The sequence below is a fragment of the Prorops nasuta genome, unplaced genomic scaffold (assembly GCF_024137725.1).
Source record: "Prorops nasuta isolate Cenicafe-Biocafe unplaced genomic scaffold, Cenicafe_Pnas_1.2 PNAS00032, whole genome shotgun sequence".
NCBI classification, from domain to species: Eukaryota; Metazoa; Arthropoda; class Insecta; order Hymenoptera; family Bethylidae; genus Prorops; species Prorops nasuta.
This window is the reverse complement of record NW_027116829.1, coordinates 992,031-1,008,617: the sequence shown is the minus strand read 5'-3', so window position 1 is coordinate 1,008,617 and position 16,587 is coordinate 992,031. Positions and strand designations below refer to the sequence as shown.

The 16,587-nt window shown below is 44.4% G+C and overlaps 1 protein-coding gene across 1 annotated transcript in view; it reads left to right on the top strand.

Annotated features, from left to right (window-relative positions):
* Positions 1-16,120, top strand: part of Toll-6 (Toll-like receptor 6) — a 33,469-nt gene extending 17,349 nt beyond the window's left edge. Inside the window, exons 2-3 of the mRNA XM_066743114.1 lie at positions 15,555-15,626; positions 15,719-16,120. The gene's annotated coding sequence lies outside the window, so the exon portion shown is untranslated. The remainder of the gene's footprint in view (positions 1-15,554; positions 15,627-15,718) is intronic.
* Positions 16,121-16,587: the final 467 nt, after the last annotated feature.

Here is a 16,587-nt window from a genome sequence, read left to right as displayed (position 1 = left end):
CGTCGGCAACGCAATTGTGTCAAGTTTACGCTCGAGTGCCATTCCATTCGGCCGCCCACGCACACACGCGAGGCAAGACGCCATCTCGCACGCACACCCAGCGCCGTGTCGGAACAGGTAGGTGTGTGTATATATAGTGTATAACTATATATATATATACAACTATAGGACACGCTCGCAACGGGAACGCCGAGGTTAATGGACGAACATCCACTATACATCCGCGATAATAGAAATGGATGAACCTGCATTTCCATAATACCTTATAATATCTACATATATATGCGTGTTATAAATATAAACAGAGAGAACCTGGTCGAAATCCTTCAGCCGATACATCGGGCAATCGTATAGTCGTTCGGAGAAAATTACTTTCCACGTTTTTCCAGGCAAAACTGTAGCTTTGTATTTTCACTGCGATATAGTTGCGGTAAGATCCAGATATTCGTGTGTGCAGAGTGATAATAAATTGATATATATCTGTGTGTTAGAAATGCTGATATAAAGAGGAGCCGGTGGAAATCCTTCTTCGGCCGATACATTAGGCAATCATATAGCGTTTGGGGAAAAACTCGTTGGAAGAATTTTTCAGAGCTGCGCGCAGGACCAGCTTCGTATTTCCGCCGGAAGCCAAGGGCCAGATTCGCGTGCGTTGCGCGATAAGAAATTGTGCGCAGGTACGGAGGGGGTGCTATTTCGTTATCTCGGTCACGTTCCGTCTGGACCTCGAGTTTCCTCCGAGAAAATAAGACACTCGAATATTTGTTGCTCGATTTTACCGACGATCCATAACCGTATACCTGCAGCAGCAGCCCAGACCAGAAGCCCTTTAACTATTCCGTAAGTAGCTTGAAACTACTCCTGACCCCTTCCTGTGACTACGTGTGTGTGTGTGTGTGTGTGTATACACACACAGACTATACTCTTCTCTCGGTACATAACAGCCGCAACGAAGCGCGTTTTCCTCCTTTTCCGTGAACTCGTTCCACACTTATCCGGACCCCACGGTTCATTAGCGGTTCCACGTGATCCTACTGGATTTCAAGGCAAAAACTCCCGGCGGATAATATTCCGAGTGCGGAAACCACCAAGCATCGCGATCTCTCCCCTGCAGCTGCAGCAAAATTTATGTAGCAATTGCACCGCGCCGCTTTACGTAATAGAAACGCTTCTGAAAGCAACGCGCGTTATCTGGCAATTCAACTTATTCTTTTGTTTCGCTTTTTACTCTCTCTCTCTCTCTCTCTCTCCTCCCCCATTGCCGCGTGGCGCTGATAGACGCGACGCTTCCATAATTCATTTTATCGCTGGGCAAAATCGTGAAATACACTCGTCCACTCGATCGTTATACTCTCTTCGGATGCGACAGATTTTTTTTTCTCTCCTTCGGGCTCCTATAATAAGCAGTGGAACGATTCTCCACGTTTTTCCCAAGAGAAGATAAGTTTTCCGAATGCAAAAATATACGTGGATGTTTCGCGGAAGAAAATCTACAGGCCTCGCGTGGGGCCAACTCGAACGAGTCCCAACGAACATGGCCATAAGATTCTCAACATCTTCTTCGGGAGGAACGTCGAAGGATAAGCTAGTCGGTGGAGTCTAAAAACATGCATGAGTGTTTCGCGGAGTAAAATCTAATGGCCTCGCATTTGGGGTATAAAACTGGTGCGATTAGCGCGATATTAACCGCACGTGTCCCGTGGACCGGATGCGCCGCAGGAAAACATTCATGATCGCGCAATTTCTGGCGTAATGGAATCGGGGGCCGTGCAGCATCAGGGCCGGAAGAGAGCGGAGCGGAGCGCGGAGCGTTTATCGCCGGCAGCGGCTGTCGCTGCAATTGCAATTCGTGTCCCGTTTTCTATGTACCTGCAACGCTTCGAAAACGTCGCAGGACGATTTCATTTCACGATGGCCGCCCGCCCCATCTCTCTCCCTCCCTTAACTATTTCCATTTGCCAGATTTATATAGAGCCGTACGCGCCGCGCCGGCCGCGACGCTATCCGCTATAATTGCTTCTTGCGAAAAATATGCCACCATTCGGCCCGAGCGCCTTCCATTCGCGTTTCCCGCGTGTTTCCATCGGATTAATCGCAGCTGACGTACAATATGTACATATATATATGTACAGAGCGTCCCGACAGTTTTTGTCCTCGCGGAAAAACCTTTCCCGATCCGTTTTAATCCCGCGGCTGCAATTTTTCCGACTCGGTGGGGACCAACAGCTCGATTGTGTATCTCTGCATTGATTATTCTTCTCTCTCTCTCTCTGTTTTTTTTTCTCAGAATTTTCAATAGTTCGTACAGCGCGCATAAAGGAGGGGATTGCGATCTTTCGAATCGTGTCACGTGGCGTAGCTTGCGCGATCGCGAGTGTTTTTCGAGTGCTCGAGTGCGCGGCAGGTGCTCCAAGGCCACCGACCAACGACCAAACTCGAAATCCTCGAAAATTGATTGCTCGCTGCTCGCCTTGCCCTACAGTTTTACTCTTTCTTATATATATATATATATCCAAGTTTATGTTCCTGGTGCAGCAACTCGATCCCAACGTCGATAGAAAAAACAAGGAAAAGTTCGTTTCCATGCTACAATAAGCACGGTGCAAGTTTTTTCCCCTTGTTCCTACATTGGAATAAATTAATTCCTTTTTCCCTGCGATTCTTCGCAATTCCTTTTTGTTATTGGTTACTTGTAATTATTCCGTCGAGATTACAAATCGTTGCCGCGACGCGTCGTTCAAAGCAAAGTGGATTTTTCTAGGACGCGCGGTGTTTACCGGGGATTTCCTGGCCGGGAAGTTATAGCCTTGCCAGCTGTACACCGCCCTATATATATATATATATAAAGTGGAGAAAGAGTCTTGGAGCTCTGACATTTTAAAAACAATTTTCTTCAGAATAATTCCCAATTTACAAATATCTATCGAATGGCTGTATTATGTTTTGACCTTTAAAGGTCATCGAAGGACGTGTACAAAGGTCACTTGAGAAATTTTCCAAAACCAACCCCACTTTTTTATCACCATATTTACCATCCCCGAAATCACTGTTTTTATTCACACGTGGTTTCGGAGTTGGTTACAAAATTTATATTTACACTCGCGCGTAAATACAAATGGAAAAGAGTGTGTCGATCGAACGGATAATGAGCGACGCGTAATAAATCCCACGTTCGTACACACACGCTTTTGATATCCGACAAATAATTAATTATTTATCTCTTCGTGCCAAAAATGTCAATGGCAGAGACGATTGAACTCGATGCTCGTTACACGTACGAGCGAAACGCTTTATTTATGGCAATTAACGAATTCATGCACGAATTTCATAAATGCGAAATTAAGAAAGGAGACACACGGGAGCAGATTTTGCGCATCGCGCGATATTACATCGACGATGTATAAATATGGAACGCGACAAAATCATATATACTATATATATATATATAGCACACATTTATCGACGCTTCGCCAAACAAATTAGTTTTTGGTAAATCTATATAAAGCGCGCTGAGTGAGATCTTGATAACGGTAAAATGGGGGGGGGGGTTATCAAAGGAGTTATCACTCTTTCGATCAAACTCGCAGATGGCGCCGCCATTAAAAACTTTCGGAGCAGCAGGATTCTCCGCTTTTAATAGGCCGAGGAGACTTTAATGCTCGAAACCGAAGTTGGCGCGTGACATTTGGTCCCCCCCCCCCTCTGCCCCACCGCGGTAAAATTTACGAGGCCGCATCCTTCACGCAGGACACAACTTCCTTCCCGTCGCGCTCTCGCTCCCAAGATGGCCACCCGTAAAGCCCCGATGCTCCCGACTATCGCACCGCCATCGCCATAATAAATATCCAATCCCCCACATTCGACTTCTCTCGAGTATCCCAGACATTTCCTTCCGGGGACTGCGAAATCGTCCAATAAAAATAATAATCCAAGAAAAGTTTTGGAAAATACCAAAGAATATATATATATAGGGTAAATCCGTTGGAATAACGCAGCGTCTCGTGGAGCTATATAGAGCGAGTACATCGAATACGCTCCGCTGAATTTTTTCCCTTAGGGCCATTCCACGTCAAAACAGACAGATTTCGGAGTACAACACCGATTTTTTTCTTAAAAATATGTGTTAATATATAAGAAAATACAAGACTTTTGGCGCTAGTTTGAGTCAAAAATCTTTTTTCGTTTCGGAGATACGAGCTGTCAAAGTTTGCAGTTTTACTGTTTTTGGTAAAAACACGTAATCTTTAAAAATTTATATCTCCTAAACGAATAAAGATAGAAGACTCTGGCTGGAACGAGTGTACTCAGAAAGAATCATACTTTATTAGAAAAATATAAAAAAAGACAGTTTGTTTTAATTGGTTAAAACTATTAACAATTAAAATAAACATTTGAATTAACAAATGTGTTGTCATGCTCTGACAATTATAAAAAAATATCAGGAGTGTTCCTTGGAATGTCCTCTACAAAGAAAAAAATTAAAACGCGTATACTCTCTTGGTGTTCATAGTGAAAAAAAATATTTTATCACGACGCGCTCGGCCAGAAGCGTCGTTCGAGCGGCGTAAACCGGTGAAGCGCATGCGTAACTGAGCGCGACTAGTCTCTACATGTCGGAATCCATCAATCTATGAATAATGCGAGTTAATAACATGTTTTAATTGTTTGTTTATGTTTTTATAACTATTATAAATTAACAATATATTTATTATTATTCTGCTTTATAAGCAGTCGTTATCTATTTACAAAATAATTAGCAATAAGACATTTGAACATGGCATTGAATATACAAATTATATACTAATTTATATTTACATATTTTATTAAATTATGGCAGAAGAAAATATTATGAATATGAAATTTCTGTACTGAAAATATTTAACAAACTTTAACAATTGTATTAATTATCTGATCGAGGAAAAGCTTTAGTTTGTAATTGTGTCTTTGAATCTATCGTTAAAAATGCACGATAATTTCAAGTTACTTTAACTATTTTCACTTTTCAAAAAAATCTCGTACGAAGTGTTTTAATAAGCATTAAAATAATTTAAACGAGATTTTTTTGAAAAGTAAAAATAGTTAAAGGAACTAGAAATTATCGTGCATTTTTAACGATAGATTCAAAGACACAATTACAAACTAAAGCTTTTCCTCAATCAGATAATTATACAATTGTTAAAGTTTGTTAAATATTTTCAGTACAGAAATTTCATATTCATAATATTTTCTTCTGCCATAATTTAATAAAATATGTAAATATAAATTAGTATATAATTTGTATATTCAATGCCATGTTCAAATGTCTTATTGCTAATTATTTTGTAAATAAATAACGACTGCTTATAAAGCAGAATAATAATAAATATATTGTTAATTTATAATAGTTATAAAAACATAAACAAACAATTAAAACATGTTATTAACTCGCATTATTCATAGATTGATGGATTCCGACATGTAGAGACTAGTCGCGCTCAGTTACGCATGCGCTTCACCGGTTTACGCCGCTCGAACGACGCTTCTGGCCGTGCGCGTCGTGATAAAATAATTTTTTTTACTATGAACACCAAGAGAGTATACGCGTTTTAATTTTTTTCTTTGTAGAGGACATTCCAAGGAACATTCCTGATATTTTTTTATAATTGTCAGAGCATGACAACACATTTGTTAATTCAAATGTTTATTTTAATTGTTAATAGTTTTAACCAATTAAAACAAACTGTCTTTTTTTATATTTTTCTAATAAAGTATGATTCTTTCTGAGTACACTCGTTCCAGCCAGAGTCTTCTATCTTTATTCGTTTAGGAGATATAAATTTTTAAAGATTACGTGTTTTTACCAAAAACGGTAAAACTGCAAACTTTGACAGCTCGTATCTCCGAAACGAAAAAAGATTTTTGACTCAAACTAGCGCCAAAAGTCTTGTATTTTCTTATATATTAACACATATTTTTAAGAAAAAAATCGGTGTTGTACTCCGAAATCTGTCTGTTTTGACGTGGAATGGCCCCTTAATAAATTAAGTAGCGAAAAAGATTCCTATCGAATGGAGTTTACAAATTTATTTGCCAACTTGGCAGGGTAAATGAATTTTTCTCGTGCGAGGGTCCTCGGTGTATGGCGGGCGAATGGAAGCAATAAAGGCGAGTCATGCAAGGAGATAGTCGGAAATAAATTCTTTGATTCTGTTATCGGGCGGGCGCGGTTTCTTATCTCGCAGCGCGCTCCGGCCGACAATAAAGTTCGGCCAAGATGTAATTGCTGCGCGAGGATAAACAATGTCGGGGCCGGAATGGAGGTGCGCGAGATCGGATACGCTCGTAAAGGTCAAAACTCTACTGTCCCTGATTGATTTACCCACGGTCAATACGCCTTGAAGAATCGTCTTCTTCACCGAGAATTCCGTCTCGATTCGAACATCCAATTCCCGCTATCCCATTGAAAGCTTCTCGCCGCTGCTGGATTAAGAAAAACCCACCCCTCCGGTGTACTCGCGCGCGCGCCCGCGCGCGTGTGTGTGTAAAGGTGCCTCTTAAGAAAGATTCACGTAAACCTTCCCACCACGCACGTACGACAACGCAAACAACCGGATTCGATGCAAAACCAGCGAGATACACAATTTTCGAGAAAAATCCATCCACGGGATTCACTGATTTGGAAAATAATTCCTCGAGATTTAATATTTCCATGGAGAACGAGAGGAAGATCGTATATACTAGTGGTTCTGCACACACGCACACACACATGTACGAGTATAGAAAATTAATGCTCCGATGACTGTGAGGGTGGAAGGAGAAAAAAGGATAGTGTCCAACCCTGGGGCAACCCTGAAGAATCCCAGGCGTTGTTCCTATCGTTCGGTCTCCGGAATATAACCTAACCTCGTCCTTGATTGCGGCACGAGAACGTTTCTCCGAACGATCGAACATTAAGCCCTCCCTCTCGTACAGCACGAGAGTTCTCGCGAGGAAGGACGGTCGTTAAGTTGCCCAACTTCATTTCTGCATCGCGATTTCGATCATCTTATAAGTAAATTCTCCGAGCGATAACAAAGAAATATCGCGTCCTCCTCCTCCACCCATCGGGTTTTACCAGCGTTTAAGCAGCTCCCATCGCAATCCATCAGGACGATTACGATTGATCGCGATGAAAAGCCAGCAGCAGCGTGGTTCTTTAACGTTAATTGCTTTATGGCTGGATGTCTGGCTTGTGTTTTGATAAGGTTCCCGAGATTCCGGGCTACCACGGAGGGTTTGCTTTATGATTATTGGCCCGGGAGAGCGTGTGCCAGATGGCGTATAACGTACGAGTCCCCGTTGGCCTCCCCGCTTCATCGCCCGATTAATTAACTGCCCCGGAAGAGAGAAACGAGCCTCCAAATATATATATATCTATATATATATATATATACACGTATACGAGTCGTTATTTCGCTGGAATTTGCTCGTTGGCGCGTTTAGACCGCTTTAAGACGTCTTTTAGATCTCTTTTAGATCCCGATATCGATCGCGCGGCATCACGGGCCAGGGATCCAGGATAAATCTCCTCGCCATAACAGTAATTACTTTGGCTGCTGACTCAATGCGGTTCGAGGGGGGAGAGACCGCGAAAAGTTGTGCTCCTCCCCCCCCCCCCCCTCCCTCCTCCCCAGGCAAGTTACGCCCGTCTCCGGGAACTTTAGCATAATGCCAAACGAAAAGTAGACGCGGCCATGGAGAACTCGACTCGCTCAGTGTGCGGGCATTATATGTGTGTGTGTGTGTGTGTACTAGGATAAAATGCGCGCGCGCGCGCGCCTTACGACGATAATACACGACTGAAAGGGTATATGGTATAGGCAAAGTAAAGTACGACGGTTGAGTGCACTTTCCAAGTAGTTGCTGAAACGAAACTGTCGTGGAAGGCGGAACTCAACGATAACCGAAGTCGCGACATGTGCCATTTTCCCGCGGCCATATTCCTTATCGGGACTTAATCGTTCAAACTCCTCTCTCTCGCGCTCTCTCTCTCTCTCTCTCCGGCCCTTTGCTTCCAACTTTGCTCGATCCGATAGGTCTGGGACACTTGACCAGGTGGAAGACACGCGAGCCACTGTAAATTTCTTGGTCGAATTAGGCGATGCTTGTTCGCAATTTCTTGCAAATCTTCTCTGTATATACAAGTGTACTGTGAAAAACAATCATTCATCCAACGTTTATATTTATACCGTTGCAAAGCAATCGATTAAAAAAATATAGTTTACTCGATATAAATATTTAAATCAAATCAAACTGAGTTTTTCTAGCATCTATACAGCAAACACCTCTTAAATTTCCTTCCCTGAATACACACGCTTCGTCACTTTATTATAAAATATTCCACAAAGTCGTTAAGGACAACGAGAATAAACTCCCAGGATTGGTGCAGCGTAAAAAATAATTTCCAACGAATATTCTCCTGCGTATTTCTCGCGTTACGAAACACGCTTACATAGTATATGCTTACAGGCTTTGCAAATTAAATCTGGCAACAGCCCTAATCAATTTATTCGGTGGCAAGAGGCACGAGGCAGCGCGCGAATGATCCGAATTGAAAGAAACGAGGCGTCGATCGTAACAAGCGCGGATAATAATATTGTTGGCGTAGCAGCAGTTTTTCCACGCGAGAATATGGACGCGGGCGTTTTTTATCGACGACAGTCTGCGCTGTATCCGTGTAAATATTACATATGGAAGGATGTGGAAACACGGACAAGTGCAGTCATTCTGCTCGAGGGGATGACCCGTTCGTGCAGCGAGCAGAAATTTGAATAACGCGTTTCGCGACTGCGTGCAGGGGGTGCGGCACCCACCCCTCCCCCCCCCCCCCCCCCCCCCCTCTCAGCGTACGAGCCACACCACGCCTGAAATCCAGCGTAAAGCGCCAGAGGAGGGATCGAGGCCGACGCGTGCACGTCTCGCTCTATTCGCCAAACGACGCGTCTGTTACATTCCTGCCGCATCCACCAGCAGCTTCCTCTTCTTGTTTATCTACCCCATTGCGACCACTCGCCCATTCGTTCTTTCATTTCCCATCCATCCACCATTAACATCCTCTATCTTTCCACTCTTTTCGCTCCATTACTTTATACATCTCGCGAGAGAGAGAGAGAGAGAGAGAGAGATTCCAGCAACTCATCCGGAGCCAAAATTTTTTTATCAACTTCGACTCGGCGATAGCAGAGGAATATGTTAATACCTCGATGCTTGACACGATTTTTTCCCTTTATCCGTCCCCAAATATTCGCCTCGGTCAGTTTCCACCCTCTCTCACCCTCGCTTCCGCCCGGCTACAAAATTCCAGCCCCTATTTTATCACCGGACCCTAGTTACGTGATTTTCAACCTCCCCTTTGCGAGCCCGGCGAAGAATATATGCAGTTGTCCATAAACCAAGGTGGCGTGCAAACTTTATTTTTCACCCAGCTCATATTTCCTCTCTCTCTCTCTCTCTCTCTCTCTCTCTCTCTAGCTCTCGCTCTCACGCGATCGAGCAAATTATGGCGTCGAGAGAGGAGAATGGTTGGCGCAGATTATCCGAAACGAGTGACGTGAAACATTCGAAGGGAATGTCGTCCATACGTTTTTATTCGAGGCTTTTGAGGGAGGGAGGGATTGTGAATGTGAGTGTTCGCAAACGTCAATTTACGCACAACTATTACTTAAATAATATCGTCTTTTGTCCTTTGCGTCTGCGATAGTGGCTTATTTCATTTTGTATCGAGGGGGGGGGGGGGGGGAGGAGGTGCTTCTATATATATATATATATATAAGAACAAAAGAGAACAGGAGGTTGGGGAAAATGGATTTCTGAGCGATAATTTCCGCGGTAAGACTGCTTTTGCGAGCGACACACGCGCGCGTGCTTTCCGATATAGAATAATAACTATGGTTGAAGGGGGGGGGGGGGGAGGGGATGGAGGTATGAGTGTATTCCCCACGCGAAAAGCTAGCGCGAGTTTAATTAAAATCGTCAGCGGCGAAATCGGCAGCTTTCGCGCGTAACACTATCGCGCACAGAGAGCTCCTTTCTTCCTGCGAAAGAAAGTAATTAAATTTTTAGTCCAGCCTCTGTACGAGCTATATACACCGTTATACGCATCCTTCCACGAATCGCGGAGAAGAGTCATCGGGAATGTGGGATTTGCTGAAAACTGCGCGATTGCTAGGACTCGGTACCAGCCAGCTACGATATATATATATATACTATAGGAGAGTACACTATATGCACACATGCAGACGGAACGTACGAGGTGTGACGCGTAGCGAAGCGAAGAAAAGAAAAAATAGTTGGGAAGAAAATGAAAAGGAGGAGGAAAGAGAGAAGCTGCTGGCGCCATCGACTCTTGGCAAGCCTCGGAGTGCCTTCAATTTTAATGAAGAGGGGAAACTTTTCAACGATGCACCCTCCGAAATACGGCCAAAGAGAAAATTTTCCACCGGCCATCCCACCCCCCCCCCTTTCCCGAGAAATCCCGTAATTTTCTTTTTTCCACATCCCTCCCTCGTTTTCCCTCTTTCGCCCGCTCTTCATGGCCGCAACTAATTCCTGCCAAAGCTCATTATCGGCCCACTCAATTTTCCTAATTACTTTTTCAGCATTTTCCTCTCATCATCCCCGATTCTTTTCTTATACACGTACTCCTGTCTCGTGCACGGTGGTTCCATGCATATAAGGAGGAAAAGAAATTGGCAAAATGGCATTCATAGCTCGCTCCGAAACATTTGGCATTCTTGCCTGAATAGTACGAGGTCCTCGCGGGGCTGCCGCACCGGTTTTATTTACACGACTGACGCGCAAAATGGTAGAGCATCGCGCCAGCAAGATGGATACTGACAAACGTTCGGCAATAATTTCAAGCCTGCAAAAATGTCCGCGATTCCAAATGAATTTTAGCGCACGGCATATTTCTCCTCTAGGATTTTCGCGGCTAATAAAATTTGCCAGCGCGCGAGAACAAGCTCGCGCGACGACGCGACGGTGCTGCTGAAACTCGGCGCGCGTTCAACCATCCTCCCCCCATTTTTTTTCTCCTTTTTTACAGCCTCGTTTATCTCGTTAAACTACGTTACGCGATTTAATCGATTCAGGGATTTCCCTGGAACGCTGCGCGGCGGAAAAAGTCTGACAAGAGCAATTATCAATTCTCCATTTTTCCCGCCGGCAAATTCTCGCCCCGAGATGTTTGGCCTTTTCCACTTCCGATCCGGATGGGCCGTGTACACTCGTGTCTCTCTCTCTCTCTCTCTCCGTGCACGAGTGTGCGCGCGCGTGGTCGAACGGTCCGATTTCGTCTTATTGGTCGCGTCGGGTTTCTCCATTTATTTCGCTCGAGCCACTAAATAAATCGAACCGACTAATATTCCAAATAAAAAGCGGCGAGTCGTTGTCGAATGCAGAAAATTCCCCGAGCAAGGTTTCGGCTCGGTAAAAGCTAGATTATGGGAGAGGAGGAGGAGGAGGAGGAGGAGGAAAATGGTATAACCGATCAGGAACAATGGTCTCCGGGTGAAACGTAGTGGTATGTATCTCGATCGAATAAGGAGACCACCGAGTGTGGGGGGTGGGGAGGGTGGATAAGGAACGTGCGCGCGCGAGCACATTCAGAATTCCTTCTCCTTCCAGGAGAGTCCTTCCGTGTTTACAAACAAGCGAAACTGGTTTTTCGCCGGCTCGAGTTAGCCAGGCCGCTCCGACACACGGTGGACACGCCCTTTCTCCGCTGCACGCCGCGCCAGACCGTGCGAAACGCTCGCACGAACAAAGAAACTCCACTCGGGGAGTTCGAGTCGCTCGCTCCTCGCCGCCCTATGCTCGTTCCACGTATACCAACGCAGATTAGCTATATATATATGGCTTTTACAGCAATTTTTTGCTCGTACAATTAAGCTTCCGGATAAAAAACTGCTGTTTTGACAGATTTGCGAGAATAGCCAATTGTGAATATAGAAATTTTTGTATAGCGTCTTCGAGGTAGAGTTTCGAGTGCTACGATTTCTCACGGCGCGTGGAGCGACGCGCCGCAAGCGTGGCGAAAGGTTCGCTCTGTACTTTCTAATCGTTGTTCAACGCGCAGCGCAGATCCAACTCGTTGTAAATAAATAAACGATGCAATGGCAATCGCGTTGAAGAAGCCGATGGGAGAGAATCTTGTCGATAATTCGTGGTCACACGCGAGAACGAAGCTTATTTTTCGCAAAAGCAACATTGTTGCACCTCTGGCAAGGTCGCGCAATGTGCGGGCAAATAATTCGATGCCTCGTCTCCACGCTGGCCCCGATAATTTCTACGAATCCGCAGAGGTCCGTACGGAAGAAACGGTACAAAGACACTCTCCCGGAAGGAAATAATATCATTGAAAGGCAAGCGGAAGTTATTCCGCGATGCGAAAGTTTCTCCATTTTACATGGGGTGCAACGGTATTGTCGTTTGCTTTATCCGGCGATAACTTTTCCAATTATTATGAAACGGCGAATGGTATACGTAGCACGAGTAGGGACTTTGTCTCCGTCCTCCTCTTCGGCTTCTTTTCAAGTTTTTTTTTTTTTTAAATGTTAATCGAATTACGAATCGGAACTGTCGCAGCGGGACGACGTCGGCACTCCCGACTCTTTGTACCATCGATGCGGCGCGCAGTACGTCGTCGATAATAACAATGACGAGCCATCGATAAACGCGATATTCCGTCTCTGTTTAATGGAAACTCCCACAGTAATAACGTTTATCAAGTTTAAAACTTAAACTTTCCTGATTAGTTTCTATCGCATATCCGGATATCTCGTCTCTCTCTTTCGCAACTGCTTAATTAATCACGTTACACGTTCGAATCGCGGGAAGAGGAAAATTATGAACGGAGAACACTGGAGTGAATTTATACTTGTGAAAATTTGCAGACCTATAATTTTTCTTTTGTACACGTTTTATATATATATATATATATATATATATATATAGAAGGTGTCGAGCATCGGGAATTAAAACGTGGCGATAGAAAAATAAATTCCGGAAGCGGAGAAAAAGGTGAAATTTCGTGCCTCGCGTACACGGAAGTAACGAATGAAACGCGTAATTAGTCGTGAAAATTGCTTGCGGGAGACTAATTGTTCCGGCGAATTTGCAGCCGTGGAAAAAGCTGGCGTTCAGTTTTTCCACGTGCGTGTGTGTGTGTGTGCTCGCGCGCGCGTATTCCGATTGCCCGGTCATTACGCGTAGTATTTGGGCCAAAGGACTTTTGCAGCTCTCTCTCTCTCTCTCTCTCTCTCTCTCTCTCGGCGAGTGTGTGGAGGACCGCGAGCTTTTCCATAGCGTGCGCCACACACGGCCCAACAGTTTCATTACATCTGGAAAAATCGAATCTCGCGCCAACGAATTACGGACTCGTCCGTATATATTTCCATTCCGGCCAACTGCTTCTATACACGCGCATATTTATACGCGTTAAGGGTCGCGCGAAAAGGACGATCGTCGAGCAAAGAGGTTAGGGGTAAAAATTCTGCGAGAAAAAAATGATTTGCTAATAATATTGCTCGGGAAGCCGACGCCGAACGCACTCGAGAGACGCGTTTATCAGTATCTCGAGCAACTGCACGATTCTCGGAATTCTGCAGTCTGCGTTGTGTCGTGTTCCCGGCTCGAGTGGAATATTCCTTATTTCTGGGAGCTTCTGGATAGCTTCGGCGTAATGTATGCGATATAGATAATAAACTAATTCGCGATCCTTTGCAAGTTTATAGTGCGCATAGCACGCGATGTATGTTTATAAGGAATATTTTTCCAAACATTTCTTCACACTCGTGTGACGTTCGAGGAAATTCGGCGAATGAGCTGCGATCTGCGAAAAAATAGAGGAGAGTTTTTTTCTACGAGTTTAGCGTTGATTTTGCGAAGAAACAAAGGTTGAAAAAATCTTTTCTGTTGTTCCTCCTCGTATACTCGACCCTTTAAAATGTGGTCCAGTGTGTATATATATATATATATATATATGTATAACGGCATAACGCTGTCGTTTCCCACGACAGATTTCCAGCGGACAAGATGAATATGGAGAAACGAACCCTTTTCCCCCGCGAAATAAAAGCAAAGATAAACTCGCGAGATTACCGATAAGCCCCTCTGATGAATGGACGTTTCGCAAGCGAGCATCATATCCTCGAAAACGTCTACCCTCCAAAGCCCTCGGCTTATTTCATTCTCTCTACCCTCGGACCGTTTCTTCCCTTTTAATATTCCGCGTATCACAAATACGAATTATCATTAGCACGAGCCGCGCGACGTTCACGGACAAATTGGCAGGAGAAACCTGGCGAGTTTTCTTCGCACCGATACAAATTCCATTCGTTCGTCCTTGATCGCGTCGGAAACGACGAATAACCCTTCTGGATCAACCCTTTGATCTCGCCGCGCGCTTTTCAGCGACGGATATCAAATTCTGTTATTCATCTTTGATGCTGCGATGGTAGGAATAAATGTTACCGTAACGACGATTATATCATTACTCGCGCGCGTAATAAAGTAGCAAAGTGCAAGTTTTTGACAAATTTCTGAGGAAACTCGTAATTCCATTGATTCATCCTCCGTCGCATCGCGTCGGAGAGGAACGATTTTCCAGATCCACGCGTGCTTCGATCTTGCCGAGATTTTCAGTAATGGATAAAATCCTGCTGTTTATCCTCGCTGCTAATAATAATAAATGTTACACCAACAGCAATTATCATTACGTTACTCGTGTGTACGTGCTGCAGCGAGGCAGTGGTGCAGTAACAATTTTTTACACTACATATATGTGTGCGTGTGTGTACATGGAAAGAGCAGTTTAAGTTTTCGAAGCTTCCTCGGGTCTCGTAGCTCGGTCTGGCAGCTTCTTCGATGGTAAGCGGCGCAGCGCAAGGTCGTTTTAGCCGGTAAACGGCTTTTGCCATTTTCCTATTTATCTCCCAAGTGAAAACTCCGCTGCGAAAGGGAGCTTTCAGCCTCGCCCCTGTATTAGCGAAATAGCAGAAACAAACTTGCTGCAACGTCGAAGCTAGCGTACCGCGCTCTCGCATCAAAGGATATTTTTGTTGGCCCCTACAAATTTATTGCGATATCTCGTCTCGCGTATATGGAAGATCATTTTTGTATTTTTTGTTCGCGTTTTTGTTTTCCCTTTTTTTTTTCTACATGCTTTTTCGTCCTTTTTGTCGTTGGACCGGGAGGACGGCCAATTCCATCCCTTGGACGCCGTGTGTGCTCGCGGGTGCACGGGCGTTGCTCCGTCTCTCTCTCTCTCTCTCTCTGCTCGTCGATGGAGGGAGGAGGGGGGGGGGGGGGGGGAATCGTTTGATGGAACGTCTGGGAAATATGTTTTCCATGTTTTTATCGCTGGCTGGCAGGAATCGAGCGTTCGATCGTGTTCCCGTGTTGCGCAATACTATAAACATGCGAAACTCGCGAATCTTGCTCTATTATGTGTGTGTGTGTGTGTGTGTGTGTGTGTGCAGGAGGGAAGTTTGGAGAACACAATTGAATTAATCCATCCGCGTTGTTTTTTGTTTCAGGTGTCGAGCAATACCAGAAGTATTAGCGATCCCATGGCACGCGTCGAATTACCAGGGATCGCAGTGATTCGCGTAAGTTTTTATCTGTGTGTCGCAGCTCGTGGAGAGCGCGGGCCAATCGTCGCTTTGCTCGTTAATCGCCCATGTCCTTTTTCTCGTTGCAGGAATCCCAGCTCGCGCGATTCGACTTTTCTCTCTCTACTTATTATCAGCAAGAATTTCTCCATTTTCGCCATAATAGCCGTAAAACGGTGTCCGACTAATAAGTAAAATAAACGACTACTCGTATTTTTGAGAATCACGATATACTAGCTTCGTAGTGCGCGCATTTTTTAATTAGAAACCGCGAGAATGCGACTTAAGCTACCTGTAACTCTCGTATTGCAACGAAGTAAGAAATTTCTTTCTCTAATTCTCCTATAATTACTATTATCATTGAAGAATTCCAAAGGTAAACGAGCAAGCTCTATTCAAGGCAATTTTTCATCACGATACTCTCACTGGTTTAATCGAGCCAACGATTCATAAATGTAAATAGTAAGATTTTTGTATATTTGTATAATAGATAGGACATTTTATTATAAACAATAAAGTTATTTATATATTATATTTTAATCACGAGACATATATAGGCTTCCCGCATAAACCTGCTTCGTTTCCAATTATCATCATCATCGTCATCCTCATTATTACACCTTTCACACACGCACACGCAAAAGCACGAGTGGCGCGGATGAATCTTGGCGAGGCGTCGAGCGACGATTCTCGGAACGCGACTAACGATCGAATCGAGCGCAAGGTACGTATACAATTTTCCTATGGAAATATAATTCCCACCACCGACTTTGCCGCTTGATCGCCTGCAATTATTCCATCAAAGCGAGAGCGACCATAAATTTGGCTCTGGCGAAACTCGCGGTATCGTTGCGCGCGCGAATCTCGCCGCGCCATTAGAAACTTTGTGGAATTGCGCGAAACACGGGCTGCAGGCCGAGTATAATAATAATTACGTGGGCGGACGGGGAGCACGCCA